Source organism: Stegodyphus dumicola, chromosome 11, assembly GCF_044657685.1.
Source record: "Stegodyphus dumicola isolate Sdum_Otavi_A_Nest chromosome 11, ASM4465768v1".
Classification (NCBI taxonomy): Eukaryota; Metazoa; Arthropoda; class Arachnida; order Araneae; family Eresidae; genus Stegodyphus; species Stegodyphus dumicola.
In genome coordinates, this window is record NC_140778.1 from 160,801,632 (window position 1) to 160,824,220 (window position 22,589).

Sequence of the window (22,589 nt, forward strand, 5' to 3'; positions counted from 1 at the left end):
TATTCGATTGTTCTTGATTACGACCAGAAGAAGTGCTCAATGCTTTCATAAATTTAATATATATGAAAGCATTTTATATCAGATATGATATAAAATTAATTATCAGCTATAATTTTATATCAGATATGATATAAAGTTAATAATCAGATATAGTTTTATATCAGCTATGATATAAAATTAATTATCACGCAAAAGAGTGCACTTCGCATTAAGGTATGATTTTTTTTAAAATTATGTTAGAATCATCTTTAGCGGATTCATTCCGATACCTGACAAAATACAATGGATTGCTAGACTATGGTATCATTAACTCATCTTTCACTCAGCTTGGAGGATAACGATTTCGATGATGTCATTATTCGATGTAAAATTATATCTTTAATTTATAGCTCAGAAGTTAGATGCTGCTTAATGTCATCGCGAGCGATGCTATCATCTGATATTGTTATCGAATTATTGATGTTCCGGTCGTTTGTATACGAATATTATATATATGTACTAACGGCCTGCAGCCAAAGAAAAATTTATAAGCTCTATGTACACCTGCAAAGCATATATATGTATAAAAACATTTCAATGTGAATGAAATCGGTTCATTCTTTCCAAGCAACAAGGAATTCGTAAATGATTTTTCTGTTGCCAAACCAGGAAACAAAACCTTTGGCCACTTCAGATGAACGCGTATGATGTCATGGTTTAAATTTAAGGTAATATAACAACTTTTTCTCAATATCAGTAAGAGAATTAAGGTGGCAATAACATATAGTGTCAGTTATAATAACCTGAAACAAAAAAACGTTGCCGACAGCAGCTATATATTTAAAATGCAGGACATGCAGGACGAAAAATTTTCGGCGTACAATGACGTCACATGCAGTCGCGTGCTTTCTTCAACGTCAGAATATGATCTTATATAAGAATACTTATTTAATGTTTGGCAATGGTACTTTTATTTCATATTTCGTAAGACTTAAACATTTTTCATTAGCAAACTCTACGATTTGCAGTAGCGACACATTTCGAAATAAAGCATTTTTATATCTCCAACGCGCCAGACTGTTGCCACTCGGAAATATGAGTGCGAAAATTAGCGCTTTCAGAGTGTTTAATTAATATCACGGCTGGTTAAAGTCGTACAGAGATGAGAATGGTCGAAATGGCTTCCCACGAATTTTTGGAATCCGGAGTAATATATTAAATGTTTTGTAATGCAATTTTTATTTCAGATTTTGTAAAGCTTACAAATTTTTTATCAACAAACTCTACGATTTGAAAGCGAGTAGTGGCAACACTCTGCAAAATAAAGCAGATTTTTACAGATTGTATAGATACTATACTGTATTTATAATAAATACGTGGTTGGTTTTAAAATTAAAATATATATATATATTCTTTTTACTAATTTAAATTGTTATTTTATTGTTTAATGTATTTTATGGATAAACTTTAAAATATACTTCATGTATAATTAATCCATTAAGTTATAAACATTTGCAGTTGTTTCCATTAATAAAAGATGTTTTTAATGCCATGTATTAAGTACCTCTCCATAGAGTCATTTGTTTCATTCAGTAATTTAAGTAATCAAAACATAGCAAATATTTACTACAGGTGAAGTTTTTCTTTTAGAGGAAATGTGTAAAATGTTTTGCGTTGTATTTGTATTTACAGAACCTTCCCAGCCATTGTGTTAAAACCAGTTAAAAAAAATCTCCTGCTTTATTTTAAGCAATTTTGCGACAACAAATATCGGGAATGGTGACCGAGCCATTTTTCTCGAACCAATATATTTACTATATAGATATGTGTGTATTGGAGAACGCGAAAAAAATCCACATTTCTCAAAATCTTGGCTTCTTTTCCCTTTACCCAATATTTTTTACGTCCAAGTGTTATAAATAACAGTAGTTTCACCGGGAGTCCAATAACTGCAGGTGGTTTTTATTGCTGACAGAAACAACCGAAGCCTCTACACCCCCCCCACAACTTTAGAAAGCAATTTTGTTTCATTTGTGCTTTGTCATAAGTCTGTCACGTACATCCTTGCAGTGTTATCGGTCGTTCGTCATTTTAGCACTTCTTGAAGTGCGTATGCTGGGGGGGGGGTGATAATTTAGCGCATTTGAAATTTCATACTCCAGACGTTCTCTGTGTCCAATAAAACATTATTGAAAATTGTCACTCTCAGACTAAAGTGGATTTGAACTTGCTGGGAAAAGTAATTTAATTTACTGCTACTCCCAGGCGATGGGAATTCTCTTCCATCGGTTTCCAGACATGTCTTGAATATAGCTTTTCTTTTTTAAACGTTCCATCGGTAAATGTCAAAGAAATGATCTGAGATAGAATTTTAAAAACAGGTATTTTGCAAGATGTTTAATAAAAAAAATGGCTGCAGGTTTTATTTCCGTAAATATTAACCTGTCACATCTCTTTTCATAGTTTAATGAATCCTCTCTAAGAGGACCACTCATCGTTTCAAGATTTTGGTCCTATAAAAATAATGTAAAATATAGGGGGGGGGTCGTTATATTCTTAGAAATGTGATTATTTGTAGTGGTCGCTATGAGAAGAATCATTGTACAAAGCTTCTCAAAGTAACACTATTATAAAGGTTTTCCCTACAGATTTACTGTCGTGCAGGGTGGTTATCCAGGAAAAAGTATTCCCGAAAATACGTATACAATACTCGCCTGTAAAATCACTTCGGTTTCTAACATATTAAAATCTATTAAACATCTGAGTTAAATAAACGGGGATTTAAAGACCGCAAATTACAGTATCAACTTTGAACTTATTGAATAAAATAGTAACTAACGATAAATCTAATAATTAATGCCGAAATTATTATTTAAAAATTTATGCTGAAATTTTTATGAAATTTAAAAATTTTTTAGCCCAAAGGAACAATTTGCCGGGAAGGACTATTAATTTCGTTTTGGCATTTGCGTTGGTTCACCAGTTTGAATCACTTTTCAAATTGTTGCCACCAAATATTACAGCTCTGCATTATATTTAAAGAAATTAAATAATGAAGAGTCCGTATGAATGTATGCACGTTGCTCGCATTGTGTATAAACAACAGTACCTAGAGACATCCAATTTTGAATAACTTAGCCCTCCACTCGAATATGGGCATCTGGAAGTTCAAATTTCGAATTTGTTTTCTCATCTATTTCATATTTTGTAAAACTTTAACGAATTTTTGATTAACAAACTTAACGATTTCAAAGCGAGCAGTGGCAACACTGTACGGGGGAAGGGAATAACAATAACAATAATAATAATAAAAACTGAAAACTTTCACATTTTATAATACGATCCAAAGGGCGTTTTTTAACGTTTTGTGTGTTACCTTTATTGTTAAATATCGCGTTCTTCACACTTAAAATACATAATATTCAATTCAATAGAAATATCAGAAAATATCTAAAAATAGCATAGGTTTAGAATTTCCGATACACAGTCTCGCACGCTGTATATATATATATATATATATATATATATCCAGCGTGCGAGATTAATATATAATGTTGTATGATCTTAAATCCATTTAGTGCGAATACAAGTTATTATTACTTGCGCAATTGCTGCAAAGTTAGTTAATAATAATTTATTTCCTAAACAGTATTGATTAATTGATTATATTATCTCCTAAGTTTAATTAAAGTAGAATTATTTTAAAAGTGTGAATCCATACTGGTAAGTTATATTTTGAAAGATGTTTTGAAGTAATTTGAAAGCAAAATGTTAATAATGTTTTAACGGGGACTGGAGTTAAATCATCACGAAGAATAAAATTTCAATTGTAAAAGGAAAAATTAAAACATGTAATCATTATCATTGATCGGAAATTAGTTGACTTTTCAAGTGGAACAAACCAACTCCCGTTCAATGAACAATAATTGATAAAAATACGTAAATACGAAAGTGTTTCGTCTTTACTCGAGTTATAAGTTAAAGCCAAACCGGCAATTCTAGTCAGGCCAAATATTTCCGCGAATAGAAGGAATTATGAACCAATGCTGATAACCAAAGAACTTATTCTTATGAAGCATTTTAGTCAATTCAATTTGGAGTAAAAATCAATTACTGTAGAAAAATCCTATTTAATTCGAGTAATCGTCCCCGACACTTTCATGTTTATGCATTTGAGTACTATATTATTTGTAGAAATTAAATATTGGAAATTGTCATTATGAAATCGAATTCAAAGTAAAGTTGAAATAAACATAGAAGATTATAAAAAAAGATAAATAATGCAATCTTTGTAAAAACAAATCAAAGACAATATAAAAATAATATAAAAAATGATATAGAAAATAATATAAATAAGATCAGTGAATGTACATGAAGATATAAAGGCCAGAAAAGGTATTAAGTAACTTACATTCTTTCTAGTGGGGGAGTTGGCAAAGTGTTCTCTTCGTGTCTGACTCAGAAGTGTAGGGTGTCCGAAAATTCTTAGCGGCAGTAGGGACTTTGAATAATATCAGTCGGTTAGACTTGGGTGAATAATTTATGGTAGTGGGTGGGACTTGGAATTCTTGAGGGATGTATTTTGTGGAGTTCTTATCTGAGAGAGACCGTCTGTTAAGATTTTTTTGAAAATACTAGTGAATGGAAATTAATTTCTGGCTAATTGTCGTGTCGCAATGATTAAGAATTTAAGAAAGTAAAAAGGCATTTTCACTGTATATTTCGTACAGTGTTGTCATTGCTCGCTTTGAAATCGTTGAATTTGTAAATCAAAAATTCGTTAAACTTTGACAGAATTTGAAATAGATAATAAACCAAATTCGAAATTTAAAATTCGGGCTTCCTTCGGTTGGAGGAATACGTTATTCAGAATCTGATGGCTGTAGGTACCGTTGTTTCTTGAGAATGCGAGAAACATTCACGCGTTCATACCGATTCTTCATTATTTAGTTTCTTTAAATATAATACATGGCGATAATATTTGTGGCAACAGTTTGAAAAGTGAATCGACGCAAAATGTCGTTTTGAAATTAATAACCCTTCAGGGCTAACGCCCTTTGGGTTAAAAACATTTTTATCTCCAGTGCGCGAGACTGTGAATCGGAAATTCTAAAGATGTACTCTTTTTAAATATTTTGTGATGTTGCTATTGAACTGAATTTTACGGTCTAAGTGCGAATAACATGATATTGAGTAAATAAAGGTAACACGCAAAACGATAAAAAAATCCTCCTTTGAGCGTAATATAAAATCTAAAAGCTTTCAGATTTTTTGTTTATTTTTAAATAGTTTTCTTTATAAGGAATTTTATAATTATGTACCTGATGAAATTTTAAACTTTTACAATGACTGCTGTATGTGTATTTGTTTTGTGTTGTTCTTCAACAGTCTTTCAACTGCACTTGCTTTTAATTTGATCTGTTTATTAATCAGCAGATTAAATTTGAAAGATAAATATGTTTATGTTTCGCCGAATGGCAACTCTCCGAGAACTTGTATATATGAGGGTACGCTGAAAATAAATTAAAGGATTTATGTGTCATCCGATGGCTACACTCTTACTTTTACATTCTGTCTGTTCGGCATATCCATCAATTTCGTCCGGATAGGACATTATGTTAAGTGAAAACAACCTCATTTAATAATTAAAATAGTTCTCTCTATCTCAGTATAAGTTATGAAAAACATTATGGATATTTTTTCCAGAGATGTATTTTCCTAGGATACATTTATGCGGATGTTTTACCTATAATTTTTTTTTGAATATTTTTCTGACATTCATTTGACACTGTAAATGGAAAATTAACTCTTCGCGGAAAATGAGATATACAGCTTTCAGTAATAAAGGGGAGGCGGAATTGGCTTTATTAAATGCCCGAGAGAAATATTGGGATAATAAAATACTTTACGTTCAAAACTGCAATTTAGATTCATACTCTCCGGTGAGGTCCAAGGAAATTTAAACCTTGAAATTCCAACTTACGGCTTGGGACAAACTGCTGTGCGTTGAAGGTTACACCACCGTAGGAATTACTACGCCTCCCCTTGTGGAGAGTTAGCATGTCAAATATCCCCTGTGTCTATTCTATTGATTTAATCACGTACTTCCTGTTTCCATCCCATCGGATTTCTACAATGTTCCCCTCCCCAAGGGTGATATGCAGAGTGAAATCCCTTTGGTGGTAAAACCATGGAGGTAGAAAAGGAAACCTCCTACCTCCATGGGTAAAACAGCGGGGATGTTTCTCATTTTCGATCTTTCTGTCCTTCCTTTTGAATTCATGTCTTTCTCTCCGTGGAATGGTGTTTGAAATTCAGGTTCCCGCGCGGACAGCCCTACCCCAGTAGAACATTTCGCCGTAGAACATATTGAAGTGCTTTTTAATGATTTTAAATATACAATTGATTTAAATACGATTTTTAAATTAAAAGTAAAGTTCACTAAAAACACTTAATGGAATATAGTAGTTAATACACTGCAAGCAGTACTAATAGCTATATTTAATATATTAAATAACATAGTATTAGTTAAAAATAAAATCATAAACACACAGCAAAAAGCAGTAAATACAAATTTCTTTTGATAAGTACAATGAGAACTTAATCTTCATATGGGTGCTTTTGATGTTGCACTTTCAGCCCTTTTATTGTGCTGACCCGCGCGCAGGACTTAAATAATTAATAATTAATTATTTAAATATTAAATAATTAATTATTATCAAATTAATAAATGATTATTTATTAATATTAACATTTAATATTTATTCATTATTATCTAATTATTAACCAATTGATCAATGATCGATTATTATTTATTGAAATACGTAAATAATTCAAATTAAATTGAAATAAAATGCAAAGAGGTAAATTAAAATTTAAAAAGCGATTTTTAATATAATTTTATTGCTGCTAAAAATAAAATATTTCAGATCAAATTTCTACTGAAATTGTTCCGTAATTACATAAAAAGTTTCGTAATTACGTACATAATTATTACATTGTTCTATTCAAATACTATAATAAATCTAACGATGTGTAAACGAAATTAAACAAATAAAAAAGAAACAGTTTTCTGCAGGCGATTCAGCGCCCTTATCTAATGGGTAGGCGCTAATTCAGCTCCCACTTCGCGGCAAGGCAAAATGACATAACAATTCAAAATATTTTCATTAAAAATTGAAAGGTATAGAAAAACATAAAACACCAACAACATAAAACAAAACAAGAGTTTATGCTTTTAACCGCTTTTACAGTTAAAAGAATTAAAAAAACAATTTTTACAATTAAAATTGCAGTTTCTACGCAAAAACAAGCTAATAACTTAAATGATAATTCCAAAATGAATTACGCATCATTTAATTCGCAATAATAAAAGAAGACATTACTTTGTTGTTGCAAAGTTTAGTTTCTGTAGATTGGCAACAAATCCACTATTCTGCTACGTTTCAAACTTAAACAAATATGGCTTCTAAGCTAAAATTAGCCTTAGCCGCACTTAAAAAACCTTTTAAATTGTTGATAATTCCATAATTATTGCATGCAGGTTAACTAAAGGCATAAAAACCTTAACCGGAAGAAAAGAACATCATAATTCAATCATTTTAAAAGCAAAAAATGTACAATTTACAAACATATAAGAATAAAGAAACCGAGCAAAGTCGTACTGTCAACCTGTATGGTGCTCAATGCTCTTGCCAGGACAGGTGCAATCTTGCACTCGTTGCCAAGATGAATTTCGTGGGCTTGCTCTGATTCAGACAAGCGAGATTAGCAACAACAACACAACAATGACAACTGTACGTATAGAAATATTAGTTAACTTGCGCATTAAACATAAAAATTGTCTATAATGTTGTCGCTTGGGGAGGGATGCTTAGGAATTAATTAACTAATGGTAAGAGTGTGGAAACATAAGGTATTTTTGAAGCAGGAGAGATGTGAAAAATGAGCTATGCCCTCGCCGGGAATCGAACCACGGACCTCTCGAATACGGGCCGAGTGTGCTGACCACTACACTACGAAGGCATGCTAAGAAGGCAGGATAAATACCTTATATACTCCCCCTTTTAAAGGGTGACTGGTGTTTTAGGAGACCCTATCGCCAGATCCTGGCGGCGGAGAATCATCATCCATCGCCTATTATAGTTCGGGCGCCATTGTAGAGACATTAGGCATTTTTGAAGCAGGAGAAATGTGAAAAATGAGCAATGCCCTCGCCGGGAATCGAATCACTGACCTTTCGAATACGCGTCGAGTGTGCTGACCAGTACACTACGAAGGCATGCTAAGAAGGCGGGAGAAATACCTTATGAGGTCCAAAGATGAACTGATGAACTGATTAACTCAAAGCTGATACATTCAGTGCTTGGAGCTAATCATCAGAATCTTCCATTTCAAACAAAATAAACATTATTAATTGCTTCGGTAAGCTAGCCAAATAAATAATTAAATTAATTAGCTAATGCTAAAGTTCAAAGAAAAACTGATTGATTCAGAGCTGATACAATCAATGCTTGGAACTAATCATCGAAACCTTCTATTTGGGGCTGGAAAAAATTATAATAGCTTTGGTAAGCTAGCCAAATATATAATTTGCACAAATCCAACATATTATCACAAACATGAAAATGTTGCTCAATAAAAGCATTGTTGAGCTCTTGGAGGTTGATGCACTTCCTAAGTTCAAAAGGAGCGGAAAATTAAAAGATAATAAACGTAAGATCATAAAATATTTACGGAACCCCTCAAGTTTGAGATTTATGTGAAGTGTTAAAATTTGTTATTGCCTCATAAAGAGAAAAAAGAAGCGTAACGATAATGCTTTCAAATATAAGAATATACGCTGCTAAAATAAACTGAAATGAAGTGAACTTGTAAGAAATTAAAGATGGCATTCCTCCCATGCGTCCTTGTGGTCTTTTCATGAGCGTCAATTAGCCACTGGAATCTCGTGAATTGAAACATTGGCGAGTACACTGGATTTTGCGACTCTGAAAAATTAGTGCTTCCTAGAACCTTTCAACAAAGCTGCGAGATTTGCATTTTCAAAGCAGTTCTAGAAATCTAGTTGTTTTTTACATCTGCGAATTAATTTTATATTTATTTTACGAACTGAATTACATGTAATTATCGTGCAACAATATCCTTCAAAGAATTATGTTATTGGTTAGTCAGTAAAATAATTTTTACATCTAAAATGAAATACTGCTTACAGCTTGGTTGCTGTCCATAATCGAGTTTTAAATTCTTCTATTGTGTAATCGTTTGGCGCCTTTTTGAGTTACACAATCTCTATAACTTGAGCTATAACTAGCCTACTATAACTTGATATTCTGCAAGTAGTTTGCTTATTCTGGCCTTATACCACGGATTTAATCTAGTTCATTGATAACACAGAGTATTTAAAATACTAGCGGCCAAAGCAAAATGTGTAAGTTCTATCTGAAAAGAAAATGCATAAAAACATTTCAATATAAATAAAATCAGTTCATTCTTTTCAAGCAACAGCCAATTCCTAAATAATTTTTTATTGCTCAACTAGGAAACAAAAACTTTTGCCACTTTTGGTTAATGGATATACGTACGACGTAATGATTTAAATTTAATGCAATGTAACAACTTTTTCTCAATATCAATAGAAGTAGTTAATTAATTCTTCAATAAAAGAATTAACGTAGCAATAACATGCCTTGTCAATTATCTTAATCTGAAACAAAAAGAGTTGCCAACAGCAGCTATTTATTTAAAATGCTGGCATTAACGGAAAATTTCCGACATGCAATGACGTCACATGCAATCGCCTGCTTTCTTCAACGTCAGAATATGAAATTATAAAATAATAATAATAATAATAATAATATCTCAAAGGTTTCAGATTTTAAATTACGTCCACAGAGGCGTTTTTTTAACGTTTTGTGTGTTACCTTTATTTATTAAATAACATATTCTTTGCACTTAAACCATACAGTTCAGTTCACAATAGCAATGTCGCAAAGTAACTTTAAAATGAGCATATATTTAGAATTTCCGACACACAGTTCTGCGCGCTGGAGATAAAAAATGGTTTTTTTCCCCCGTAGAGTGTTGCCATTGCTCCTTTTAAATCGTTGAGTTTGTTACTCAAAAATTCGTAAAAGTTTTACAAAATATGAAATCGATAATAAAACAAATTCCAAATTTCAAATCTGGTCTTCTACATGCCCATATTCGTAGGAAGATGACGTCATTCAAAATTCGATGGCTCTATGTACCGTTGTTTTATCACAATGCGAGAAATATACATACATTTATGCATATTTTTTATTATTTAATTTCTTCAAATATAATGCAGGACTCTAACACTTGGTGGCAACAGTTTGAAAAGTGAAACGGTCATTTATAGTGAACCAACGCAAAATTGCAAAACGAAAACAATAGTCCTTCAGGGACAAAGCCCCTTTGGTCTAATAATACATTTAATGTTTGGAAATTCTTAGGTTTATTTCACATTTTATAAAGCTTACTAAATTTTTATTAACAAACTCTACAATTTGAAAGCGAGCAGTGGCAACACATTTCGAAATAAAGCAAATTTTTATCTCCAGCGCGAGAGACTGTGGCCAATCGAGAAAATGAGTGCGAAAATTGGTGTTTTCGGAGTTTTTAATTAATATAAATAATACTTCCTAATAATACGCTCTGCCGTTTCGGAGGAGATGATGCCACAAACAAACAGACAGACGCACACAGATTTTTAAGTTTACTTAAATATGGTGCTATTTTTGTGATATGTGCGTAAGAAATCCATTTATATTGATTCTCCCTTTTAGTTTTTTCCGCGCTGTTTGTTCTTTGGCTTAATATCGCAATTTTAATATCGCAATTTTGACTTCTGATCGAAGTCGGATAATTAGTCGATTTGGTAGAATCACTAAATGCAGTTTCTCCAGTTTTAGTATATTCTTTGAAATAAAGCCTTGTGCGGATTGAAATTTAGATTATCGTAATAGGATTGACCGATAAATTCTATGGGATTTATAAATCCCATGGAATTTCTAAAGCCGAGTAGGTGGCAAATTATTTTTGTTACGTCTGGTAAATAGTTCCAGACTTCATTTGCTGAGAAAGCCTTTCTAGTTAAATTCCATTAAATGCAGTGGAGTGAATGACGGAAGTTAAATTACTGAATGCAGTAAATTCGATAATGGTAAATTTATTTAATTATTTAACAGGCTGGGAACGAACGCATTTAAAATGCAGGATTTTCATTTGCTAATGTGTATCGACAGTCCAGGCATATTTGTTGTAAGGAAACAATGAAAAAGGGTTCCGTGAGCAATTATTCAACGATTACGAAAATAAACACAGACTGAGAGAAGCATCTGGGAATTAAATAAATTATTAAATAAATAAAAAATTTTTAAAGTTTATATAAAAAGCTTTTAATTAAAACTGAAATAATTAATGAACTAAAAATGGAAAATTAATTTATCGTATAGTTGTAAACATTTCCAAATCTGTTTTTTTGATCTCAATTAAATCGGGTAGAACAATATAGACTAGGGATTCTGAACGTGGCCGGTATAGACCCCCTGGGGGTTGATGAAATTTTAAACTAGGGTCGATAGCCGACTATATATCTGCAATTGATTGGCGTAATCAAGATTCATTATTCAAAAAATTTTGTTAATAAAACTGATAAGTAATTGTTTATTGATATGGAGCTATATAGTATGGAGTACGATATACAGTTATATCGTTTAGATATATCGTATCGACATTTATTGATATCAGAGTTGTAGCTAGGGTTTTCAGCTCCTAGAGACAATTGAAAATTTTGCGCCCCATTCTGTTTACCAAGAATGGAAAGTATTTCATTTTAAAAATTCTCAACATCAGTTTGGCGCTCCCTGGGACGGGTATCTCCCTTTCCCTCGTCTCTAGCTACGCCCCTGATGGATTTTATGGAGGGCGTCATAAAAAAAATTTATATAAGGGATAAAATGCACCAAAAATTATTTAACATGTTTTAAAAATGAATAATATACACCGGTGAATTAAATTAAGAGAATTTTCATATTTGATATAGATCTCCAGAACTGCTGAACAGATTTAAATAAAATTTGGGCTGAACATAGGTTGGTATAATACAAACAAAATAAACATTCAACAGTTACAATAGACACACATGTTCGTATGTAACACTCATGGGAGTCTGAAGGTCTGAAACAGTGGTTGCAGTAGACACAAAAGAAATGGGTTAATAGGGGGTATGGGTCCCTCTTATAGCCATACAAGCCTCGCAGCGTGACTTCGTACTGGAAATAAAGCAGTTTATCAGTGCCTGTGGCAATTGATCCCAATCATTCAGCAACGCAGTTTTCAGTTCCTGGATGGTTCTCGGAGGGGGGGCTGTGAGTTGCAATTGCCCTCCCCAGAACGTCCCAAACATGCTCTACAGGATTGAGGTCTAGAGACCTGACTGGTCGATCTGTCCGGCGAATATCCTCACTCTCGAGAAATTCGTCGACCAGAAGAGCTCTATATGACCTCCCGTTATCGTTCTGTAAGATAAACTCGGGGCCCACTGCACCCCGGAAAAGGCGAACTTAGGGCTCCAAGACCTCATCCCTATACCTCACACCAGTCACAGAGCCTCTATGAAAGACGTGGAGAGGTGTGCGGCCATCCAACATAATGCCTGCCCAGACCATTACACCGCTACCGCCATAATTGTTCATTTCGCAGACATTGGAGGGTAGGTGGCTGGTCCCTGGCTCTCTCCATATGAAGTACGGCGAGAATGGGTGTTTAAGCTAAAACGGGACTCGTCGATGAACAGAACGGTCGCCCATTGCTCCGTGCTCCAATCACTATGCTGCATGCACCATGCTAATCGGACTCTCCTGTCCGTAGACGTAAGCGGGACGCAAACAAACGGTCTTCTGGCAAACAACCCTCTCTCATTCAGTCTTTTGGGAACAGTCACCCTTGTTACACGGGTTCCTGTGGCTGCATACAGGTCCCGAGAGAATTGAGAAGCTATAGCCCCCTCTGTTACACCTCGCTAAAATGGACTGTTTCCATAGGTTACACACGACGCTGGGCGTTAAATTAAAGTCTATGCATATCTGGACTTGCGATTGGCCTGCCTCTAGCCTCCCCACAATTCGCCACCTCATTACATCATCTAAACGTTGGTGGTACTCATTTTTACTGTTTCGATGTGAATTTAACCGATTGCTGCAAGAAAACACCAAGAAATTCGCCGACGTGTGCTAGCGAACGCAATTCGTCTTACCCTCCACGCGCTTATAAAGCCTGTATTTCTGCTGGCTCGGCCTACACACACGTGCACGCATACGTATTTGCCGTACAAGATTTGCATTTTTATCTAGAAGCAGTGGTTTTTCCTTCATTTCAGTTCTTTTCATGCAGTTCGATAAAACATACAAATACTCTTAATTTATTTCACCAGTGTATTTTTAAACGTATAAAGTTTTAAGCAATAAGTGCAGTATAAAAAAGTATAACTCAGGAACTCGAGGAAATACAATAAAAAAGTACGGAGAAACATAATTAATGAACCACAGTAAAATCTGCGCTTGTTCTTTTACCCACGGGGGCCGTTGAAACTTATTAACATAAGTTAATGTTCAAATGGCAGTTGCGTCATGGATGTGTAAGCGTACCCTTTACATTTAACGAAAACCCTAACTGCAGTTTCCCGTCGCAGGGGAAAAAAGAAACCTTTATACCGTGTTAACACATCTGTTGTGAAAATTGCTGCTATAGAAAACCAACGTGCACAGTAGAAAGTTACCGGCGATCACCGAATAGTGGTGTAATTGCATTCGTAATGTATTCCTAGCTTTCGGCTTTGCTGTACAAACTTTCAAACTGTGTCCCACGGAACTCTGGGCTTCCGTAAGTCAAGTTAAAAATTCAAAAAGAAAATTGTAAAGCTCTCACTATAGTTCACTGGTGTTTATTAACTAAAAAAATCTAAAGATACATTTAGTTATAGATTAGTTTTAAGGCTTAAACAAGTGATCATAATATTGTTGCGTGCGTACGGGTTCGTAACTCGTAGATTGAATGCACAAGTCCGCTAAAAAGTTAACAAAATTTATTCTTATCACAAGATTAAATAACAAAACGCAGGATTTTCCCACAAAGATATTCGGATAATATCACAACATCACGCAATATAGTCAGTAGCTGTATTTTAAACTACTAAAACGTTAAATGGAACACAATCCAAAGCGCATAGAAAGCTAATCCGATCAAAATTTAGAGCAGCTAAGTAAACAAGATCAGCGTACTAAAACAACTGAGATGAGATGTTCTGTCTCTGGCTTTTATAGCTTTTTAAATTGGCTGCACGAGAGAGTTCTAGCAATTTCTGGAAAGCAGCACGGTTGCAGTTAACATTTATTTAAATTAAATATCAATTACGGAGATAAACTTTTATCAAATGTTAAATGCACATGCTCTTGTATTTTTACTTTTCCTGCATAACTTTCTCTTAAAATTTGTCACGCGCTGCGTTGCACGGGGAAATAAAACGATTTTAATTACAATTGTACTAAAAAAAAGCCAACTAAATACAAAATCCGTAAAAATAATGTCAAAAAGAATGACTTGCAATGCTTTGCAAAAATTAACAGTTTTCTAATGGAAAATGAATTAAGTTTAGATGACGGTGTTAAAAATTATACTGTGGAGCCCTCTTTTCAGTTATATACGCCTTATAAGTGTTATTTGGACGAAGAGATACACGGCAAAAGTGAGGATAAGTTATTAGCGATATCCATAATCATCAGGGCCGTCTTACAGTATGGGCCCAATGGGTACTTGCCGGGGGCCTCATAATCATAGGAGCCGCATCATAATCTATTATATCAAATGACTTGTCATTAATAATAATATATTTGAGGAAGCAGCGTACTGGTTTTCCAGGGGCCTAAAATGGAAACGCCACAGATTATGCTAAAAAATCGCATAGAAATAAATTATAAGCGCTATAAAAGTAAGATATACACCGCAAAAGTGAGGGTAAATTATAGGCGATATTTGAAAAGTGCTTTTTGCGAAAGGGATTCTACTCAAAGTTACAATGAATTACAAGTGTTTGAGTTATAAGCGTGTAACAATAAGTTATATAAAGGGAGGATAAGTGTTATTTGAAAAATGATGCTTCGCAAAAGGAATTCGACGCAAAAGTTAGGCTAAACATTATATGCGTTATAAGTTCCAAAAAACAAGTATTCGACAACATGATGTTTTTAAACGTTATAAATATACAAGCGCAGCAAAAGTCAGGACTTAAAAGAGATCTATTTATCCCTGAGTAAAAGTTATGAAAATAAACGTTGTATGTGTTAAAAGCGGCATAAAAGTCATTACTGGAATATAAATATTTACACAAACGGTACAATTTCTGTATTGTGTTGAAATCCCGTTGTTAGGTACATAAATTCACGTGCATAGACTTTATTAATTCTTTCGAAAATTTTTGTTTCTGACGCTTTGTAATTTTTAGTATCTTCTGTTTTCTTTTTATCCTATATTTGACTTGCTTGGGATTCAGTATGCAGGCAACTATGTTCTGGTTATTTTATCAATCCTCCTTCCAGAAAGGATCTTTGTATCTTTTTTCCTAGTGCTTATTCTCATTTATATTACGTGTATTTTTAGACGGTCAGTTATAGAGGTATAATTACGACTCTTTTTACTGCATCATCAAAAACGTGTGGAAGTGATGCCAATTTGCAGATGTGGGTCATGTCAGTTATAGGAGAATTGGCCGATGGCTAAATTTCGTAGAATCTAATATATGGAACATTCTCAGTAGCTGAACCCGACTAGTGGCCAAGTGATTAAGATCGCTGAATGCTGCTGCCTCCACACGGGCTTGTCATAGATGCGTAGTCATAAGGCATAAAATGCAGGAATTCTGTTCACACCTGCGAGACAGGTAATCAGACCTTGCTACGTCACAAAAACTGGTTTAGGGGCTGTGACATAAGGTTCGAAGTTTCCAACTTTATGCCGACTTGGTATACGAGTCGACCAAGCAGCGCGAACGCGCGAAACCTGAACGAGAAAACAGAGCGGGAAAGCTGTAGACACATCCACGCATGCGCAAATTTAGCTTCTCTAATTGGCTACGGCTTATATTCTGTCTCGCAGGTGTGAAACGTAACTGCCGCATTATGATTAAGCCTTCGTGACATTCATACCATTTATACCACTGCTTCACGACTTATACCGGAGCGTAACGTTACTTTCACACTGTAGCTTAAATACCACTCTTTTCATACTCTTAAGTTTAAAGCACCATAGAAGCATTCACATAAACTTAAGCACCAAATAACAGTTACAAGTTTATGATTTTAATCATATCTAGTCCCTGAATCATAGCATCCGTCAAATTCGTGGCAAATTCTAAATTTCAGTAAACACCTAATTTTAATTTTTTTTTTCCCATGGGCATTTCAGTATGAATAGATGAACAATCAACAAAATATTGGAATAATCTGTATTTCAACCTAGTTAAAAAGGAAATAAAGAAATACAAAAAATTTAAAGTTTTTTTGTTAAAATCGGTGTTGATGTTAAGCCTAACATGCTCATCAAAGGAAAACATTGGAAAATCTCAGAAAACCACGATATGTCCTCCGAGACGGTTTATACAGGTATAATTTTCTGTTTTTACCTTTATAAGAACATTCATTCAATGTGTGACGTTCAAAACATTTTACCGAACATGGTTGTTTGTAAATGATGATTATCAAAGGAATGGGGCCCAGTTTTCCTGTATGGCGCTGTGGAATTAATTTTTATTTACATATTTTTCGATTTGCGGTATGAAAAGCATCGGATAAATTTTGTAAATATTTTCTGTTTTATCACTTAAGAGTAGTTGAAATAACAACATACAAGTTTTAGTGCAATTCCTGATCAGCTGTTCTAATTTAAGAACTGAAATTCTTTTTCAGTAAGAGCTTCGGGAATTTCTTCCTCCCTTTTTTTTAAGTATAAACCTCGATTAATTTCATTTATGAGTCGTTTGCACATATTATTTACTTCGTAATGTTCAGTATTTGGAATTTGAATAATTTGCTAAGCTCCCAGAACAATTACCTTGAACGATTTTTCGAAATTCTCCATTGCTTTTATGATTTATGACCCGAGTCTTGAGAAATTCATTGAAAGTAAAACCGAGTTACCGAATTCTGCTGGTTGTATTTGGCTAATAATATTTTTATTACTAATTTATCATTTATAATAATTGAAATATTACCTTGGCTATTAGTTGAGTCGAGCGGACCAAATCTATGTTTAGTTTTTGCTCCAGTCTGAATAGACATACTTCTTTACCATTGAATGGCAAATGCAAAATATAGTAAAAGTGCATTTGATTTAGATAAACAACCATGATATTTTGATAATGTAAATTCCTTTCAGTATTAGATTGAGTATTAATTTAAACACATTTATCCACCAACTTAAAAAATTTAGAATTAGATGTGGTCGCTTTCATTAGATCTATAGTAGATATTGGAGTTTGTCGCGTTATTATTATAAGTTGCATTATAGTTTGGAACATTCTTATTTAACTTATAGTATAGAGTAATTGTCTTCATTAGCGTCAATCAAATTTTCAGTTTTTCTTTTACTGTTACTTTCAGAATTACCAGGATTATCAAAATTAACTGGAATAAGACCGGTATTGCTTGCTGTAAAAGTAAGTATGTTATACTTGTCTCGGAAGAACGTAACACTTTTGCGATGTCTTTCTATAGTGGTGTAATTAATATGGTGCCGAAAATCCGTGGTATGGAGTTAACAGAAAAGTACCAAAATGAGTAATAATCTGGCTTTAACATCACTTCTCATATTCTTTATTCCTTTCACTAACGTAAACCTCGTATTTCGCGCATTTGTTCATAGAAACGAATATAATATATACGCATTAATATTCACTATTTCGATAAATTATTTCAGAAAAGAATAAGAATCAGTTTTTTAAACTCATACAAAGTGGTTCGAGTCAGAATTCCTCAAAATACCTATTTACGATAAAATGAACATGAATCACAATATTTAATGTAGCCTAATTTATTATTTTAATTTAATTATTGTAATTCGGAAAGAATGTTTGTATTTAGAAGAAAGTGAAGCCATTTTAAGTAATGAACATTTATGCCGCTATAAAGTTTTGCAGTTCAAGACTATTCGTGAAAGAGATTGTAACAAACAATATTTTGTCTGATTATTAAGTTCTCATTGAAGTAAGCTTATGCTTATTTAATTCGTAAAAATTCAGTGTCTCAAAGAATAAAATAAAATAATTTAAGCATAATTAGTTCCATTATTTGTGTAGATGAAATTAGTAACAACTTTAAACAAAATCAAAGACTTGAAATACTTCTTTAATTCGTAACAAAGGATTATTATTGTTTAAATAACTGCTATAGCTGATGTCTTCATTTTATAACAAACTTAAATGTATAGCTTTAAATAAAGTACGGAGGTCTTAAATTGTTTAAAAAGTGTATATGAATGATTAAAACTTTTTCTCCTTCTGAAAACTTCTGAAATTGCTTCTGGCAAAAATAATTTAAATACTCGTCAAACCTGGAATCGTGTTTAATTGTTTTTCGTGGAACATTAAGAATAGCATATTATACTAATCGTTATGATACTAGACTTAAAGAATTCTCTAAGCACGGACGGAGAAAAAATTGGCATTCGTTAAAAGCAAAAAAATGCAAGTGGAGAATCCATCTGCCGGCAATAACTGAGATATAATCTCTTGTTTATCTTTTCTACTTTCCCTCCCCATGGACTAGAGTAGCTCCGCCCATTCTTTTTGCGCCACATGATCACTCTGCGCTCTCTTCGCAGTCAGAGATAGAACTTCCCTAGTGCTGCGGAATGTCATCTCTCGACTGAACTTGTTTTTCTTCTAATTTCTCGTTTGTACTTAAGTATGAATTCGAATTTATTCCCGTGTATGCTTCGAATTAAGGTATATTTGTGTTTCGAGTAAGTCGATTTCGTTGTCCTCCCAGCGGATCTTGGAACGTTTCGCCGTAAAATTTCGTTCGAAGTGGAAGTGTGAGTGACCATTTTCACTGAATGAATCTCCTCTATTTTATCTAATGAAGATCTTTTTGCGTGCGATAGCGGTGATGTGCGAAAATTTTATTCTGACCTTTCGACAGTGAAGTTTTGTTTGCGTAAGTGTTTGGTGTGCATATATATTTAATAAGTATCCGATTTTGACACTATTTTAATCGTTCATGAAATGATTCTGTTGTAAGTCGTGTAATTAAAGTAAGTGCATTTCATTTTGCTGAATTCAATTTTCTGTATTAATTATTTTAGTTAAACACATATTTGAATTATACGTTTAATTATCATACATTGGAAAAATGTATTAGTCTTGACAGTTGCTTTAAGTATTCTAATATGTAGTAAATAATCTTATTACTTGGTAATCCTAATCAAAACATTGAAAATCCTCGTGGCTGAAAACTAAGTAAGTGGAAAAATCAGCTGAAGGTCAATACGCCATTTCATTTTTCGGAATTCAGATATCAAATTATGATGGTGATTATGATATAGCAGGGCTTCATAAACTTTTTTCAGTTGTGACCCCTTTTTATCACTGTTCGACAAACACGTGAGTGAGATCAGGGCTGTGGAGTCGGTAGGGGAAATGACCGACTCCCTCATATATATGTAAACATATACACATGGGATACAGCTTATTTTTTTTTAATATAAAAGAAGTAATTTAAAAAAAAAAGGAAAAAAAAAGATGCATAGTAAATTTTTTATATTAATTAGCATTTATTATGAAATGGAAAAACTGGCATTAGTAATTTCTAAGAAACAGTATAACTTCAGCAAGATCTTCTTTGTTCGAGGACTATAGATCTGATTTGATAAATTTCAGAACTGAGAAGTCTTTCCATACTGACTTGAGTAGGAGGAAAAGCTGTTATTGTTAGGGATACTTTCTTTAACTTTTGAGGAGAGATTTTTTATAAGTTCTGAAATCTCTATTTCTTCTGAATTTCAATCTCTTTCTCTTCTGCCGTGTATAAATCTTGTTTGTATTTTTTCATTTTTGTATCTAAGGGCTCTTGATTCTTTATTTTCATTCGTTTTGCCTTAGCCCTTTTCAATATTATCCAAATATTTCTCAAACTCTAATTCAGTGAAAGGCGCCCACCAGCGGCCGAGCGGTAAAGTTGCTGAACACTGGTAGTTCGATCCGAGGTTCGAATCCCGCGAACGGGCTGGCTGCATGGGTGTTTTCGTGGTTTTCCCCATGTGTAACGTGTATATGAGCCAGTTTCCCTTAGAAAGTCCTCCACGAAGGCATCCCTCCCCTTAGGCAGATAGCCCTCGAGCCCCCCCTTTGCCATAATCTCACACACATCATTGGAAGAAGGATGATAGAGACTCGGTTGCAGTATCTGCTGTTTGACTGTTCTGATTTGAATACTCCAGTTTTTCTGAGAATAATTTCATTCTAAATGAAAGTTCACAGATGGCTTTCTTTGCTTTTTTTAATTTGTTCGTCATCCAACAAAATTCGGCGTTTTGGATCAACATATATTGAACCCAGCAAGATCTTGTTGTCTAGCAAACTAGTTTCTCTTTTTTTCATTGAAGAAATGATTCCTTGTGTAATAAACCCTCCATTTCAGAAAGAACAAACATCTTATTCTTCCATTCTCGCCTCCTGTTAATTCTTCGAAAGATCATTCCACAGTCTTTCTATTAGTGAAACATTAGGGTTATCTAAATTTTATAACATTCTCACCTCATGTTGCTTCTTCAGATTGTAGCTTTCTTGTGGCTATATATGGTATTGAAAGAAAAGTTTCCAATTCTGCAAGATCGTTCCACAGTCTTTCTGTTGGTGAAACATTAGGGTTATCTACATGTGAAAAAGTTCATCATTCTAACCACCACCATATCATCAAATATGTACTTCTCCATCGTGTTGCTCAATCAATAATAGCCCCTTTTCCTGCTCGTGCCTTAAGAATAGCATCAATTTTCAGAATTCGTGCTACTATTGCTGCTTACCTAATATTATTAATGAGATTTGTAACTAAATGAATCAGTTTAATCAATGATGGCAAATATCACGTCCATTGTGCTCCCTTATATTTATTTATTAATCTGTTAATAAAATTAAAAATAACTATTTATTAATGTACAAAAGACTTTTTTTTTTTAAAAAAAAAGGTCCGTTTGGGCATAATGTAAAATCTGAAAGCTTTCAGATTCTTTTTTATATAACTATAAATCTGTCAAAAGACAAAACAGTACATCTTCCCTCCCTTTTTTTTTCATTTTTAGGTGCATTTAATTAGATTTATTTCACCTAGAAAAACAATGGCAAAAAGTAGTGTTTTTTTTTTTTTTTTTTTTTTTTTTTTTAAAGAAGTTACCTTGAAAATAAGTTAAAACTTCTCTTTTGACTAGTCATTGAATGTTTTGCAAAATCACTTTTGTTTGTTTCAGTTTTAAAAAATAAATATACGTTTTATAATGGAAGTTAGTATACTATATTTATATAAAATATAATTGTGAATTAACAAATCTGTAAAATCATGATCTCTTATAAAGAATTTCTGTTCTAGTTCTAGCCTGCCATTTCTGTTCTAGTTACTTCTTAAATGATTGACTTAAAAGTTACATTCTTTATGGGATATTGTATATTAATACTTTAAAGTATTAAATCTGTCTTACCAAAATTGTGACATCTGATAACCATAAGAATAAATATCAACGTAACTTCATATTAACATACAATATAACTTTATAAAACACTATAATTTTATAAAATTTCTTCACATCATTTTGATTAATTAAATCTTGTGCAAAACATATGTGAAGAAATATTGTAGTTATAAATTATTTTTATTTTTTGTTTTGAGTAGTATGTTCAGCGAATTCATAACCAAACTGTATATACACGTTCAAAAATATTTGTCTAAAGTATGTCCAAACGATTAAAGTAGTATATTAATATACATTTGAAAATTTAACTCAAGGCACAAAATGGTAGGGTTATTTTAGAATTTATAATCAAGAAAATGCCATTTACTCATGGTCTTTTTTAGAACAAAACCCATGGCTGGTTGAAGAGTTAAATAATGCAGAGTTTAGAATAACATTCAGTTCAAGCAAGAAAGGGAGGGGGAAGTACTTATTGATTATCTGGGTTGACATTTTCTTTGCACAAGCCATCTGCAGTCATAGTTTGAGAATGCTTATCTGTTTCTTATCTCTAGTTTGTGCTTTTAATGTACATTAATTTTGCTTGCTACCTTTTGTTCACTTTAGCAGCTAAGTGCTTAAGTAATACTGAAAAGGAAGTATAGTTAAACAAATTCTGACATAGATGAAGCAGAAGATTTAGTTGCCAAAGAGTTTGGTAGCTATCTTAAAATAAAAATTTTAAGAAATGTCTACACTGAGAAGCAAAGTTTAGATCCATTCTTGTGGAATAAACATTTCCAAGAAGAAAATCATGTCAATGTGATTATGGTGATAACAGAATTTTGTTTTTCACTAGAAATGTCTGTTTCATG

At 33.1% G+C, this 22,589-nt stretch overlaps 1 protein-coding gene and 1 non-coding gene across 6 annotated transcripts in view; one reads left to right on the forward strand and one right to left on the reverse strand.

Annotated features, from left to right (window-relative positions):
- The window catches only part of LOC118200055 (uncharacterized), a 438,581-nt gene that overhangs the window by 349,203 nt on the left and 66,789 nt on the right, over positions 1 to 22,589 (forward strand). Inside the window, exon 6 of one of the 5 annotated variants that reach the window (XM_085826181.1) lies at positions 17,655 to 17,710. The exons of 2 other annotated variants lie outside the window; for them this stretch is intronic. The gene's annotated coding sequence lies outside the window, so the exon portion shown is untranslated. Of the gene's footprint in view, positions 1 to 17,654; positions 17,711 to 18,854; positions 19,306 to 22,589 lie in introns of those variants that run through there. 2 more of the 5 variants (XM_035371977.2, XM_035371976.2) reach the window with 2 other exon arrangements.
- Positions 7,932 to 8,004, reverse strand: TRNAT-CGU (transfer RNA threonine (anticodon CGU)). Its single transcript has one exon. It is a non-coding gene; the product is annotated as a tRNA-Thr (tRNA).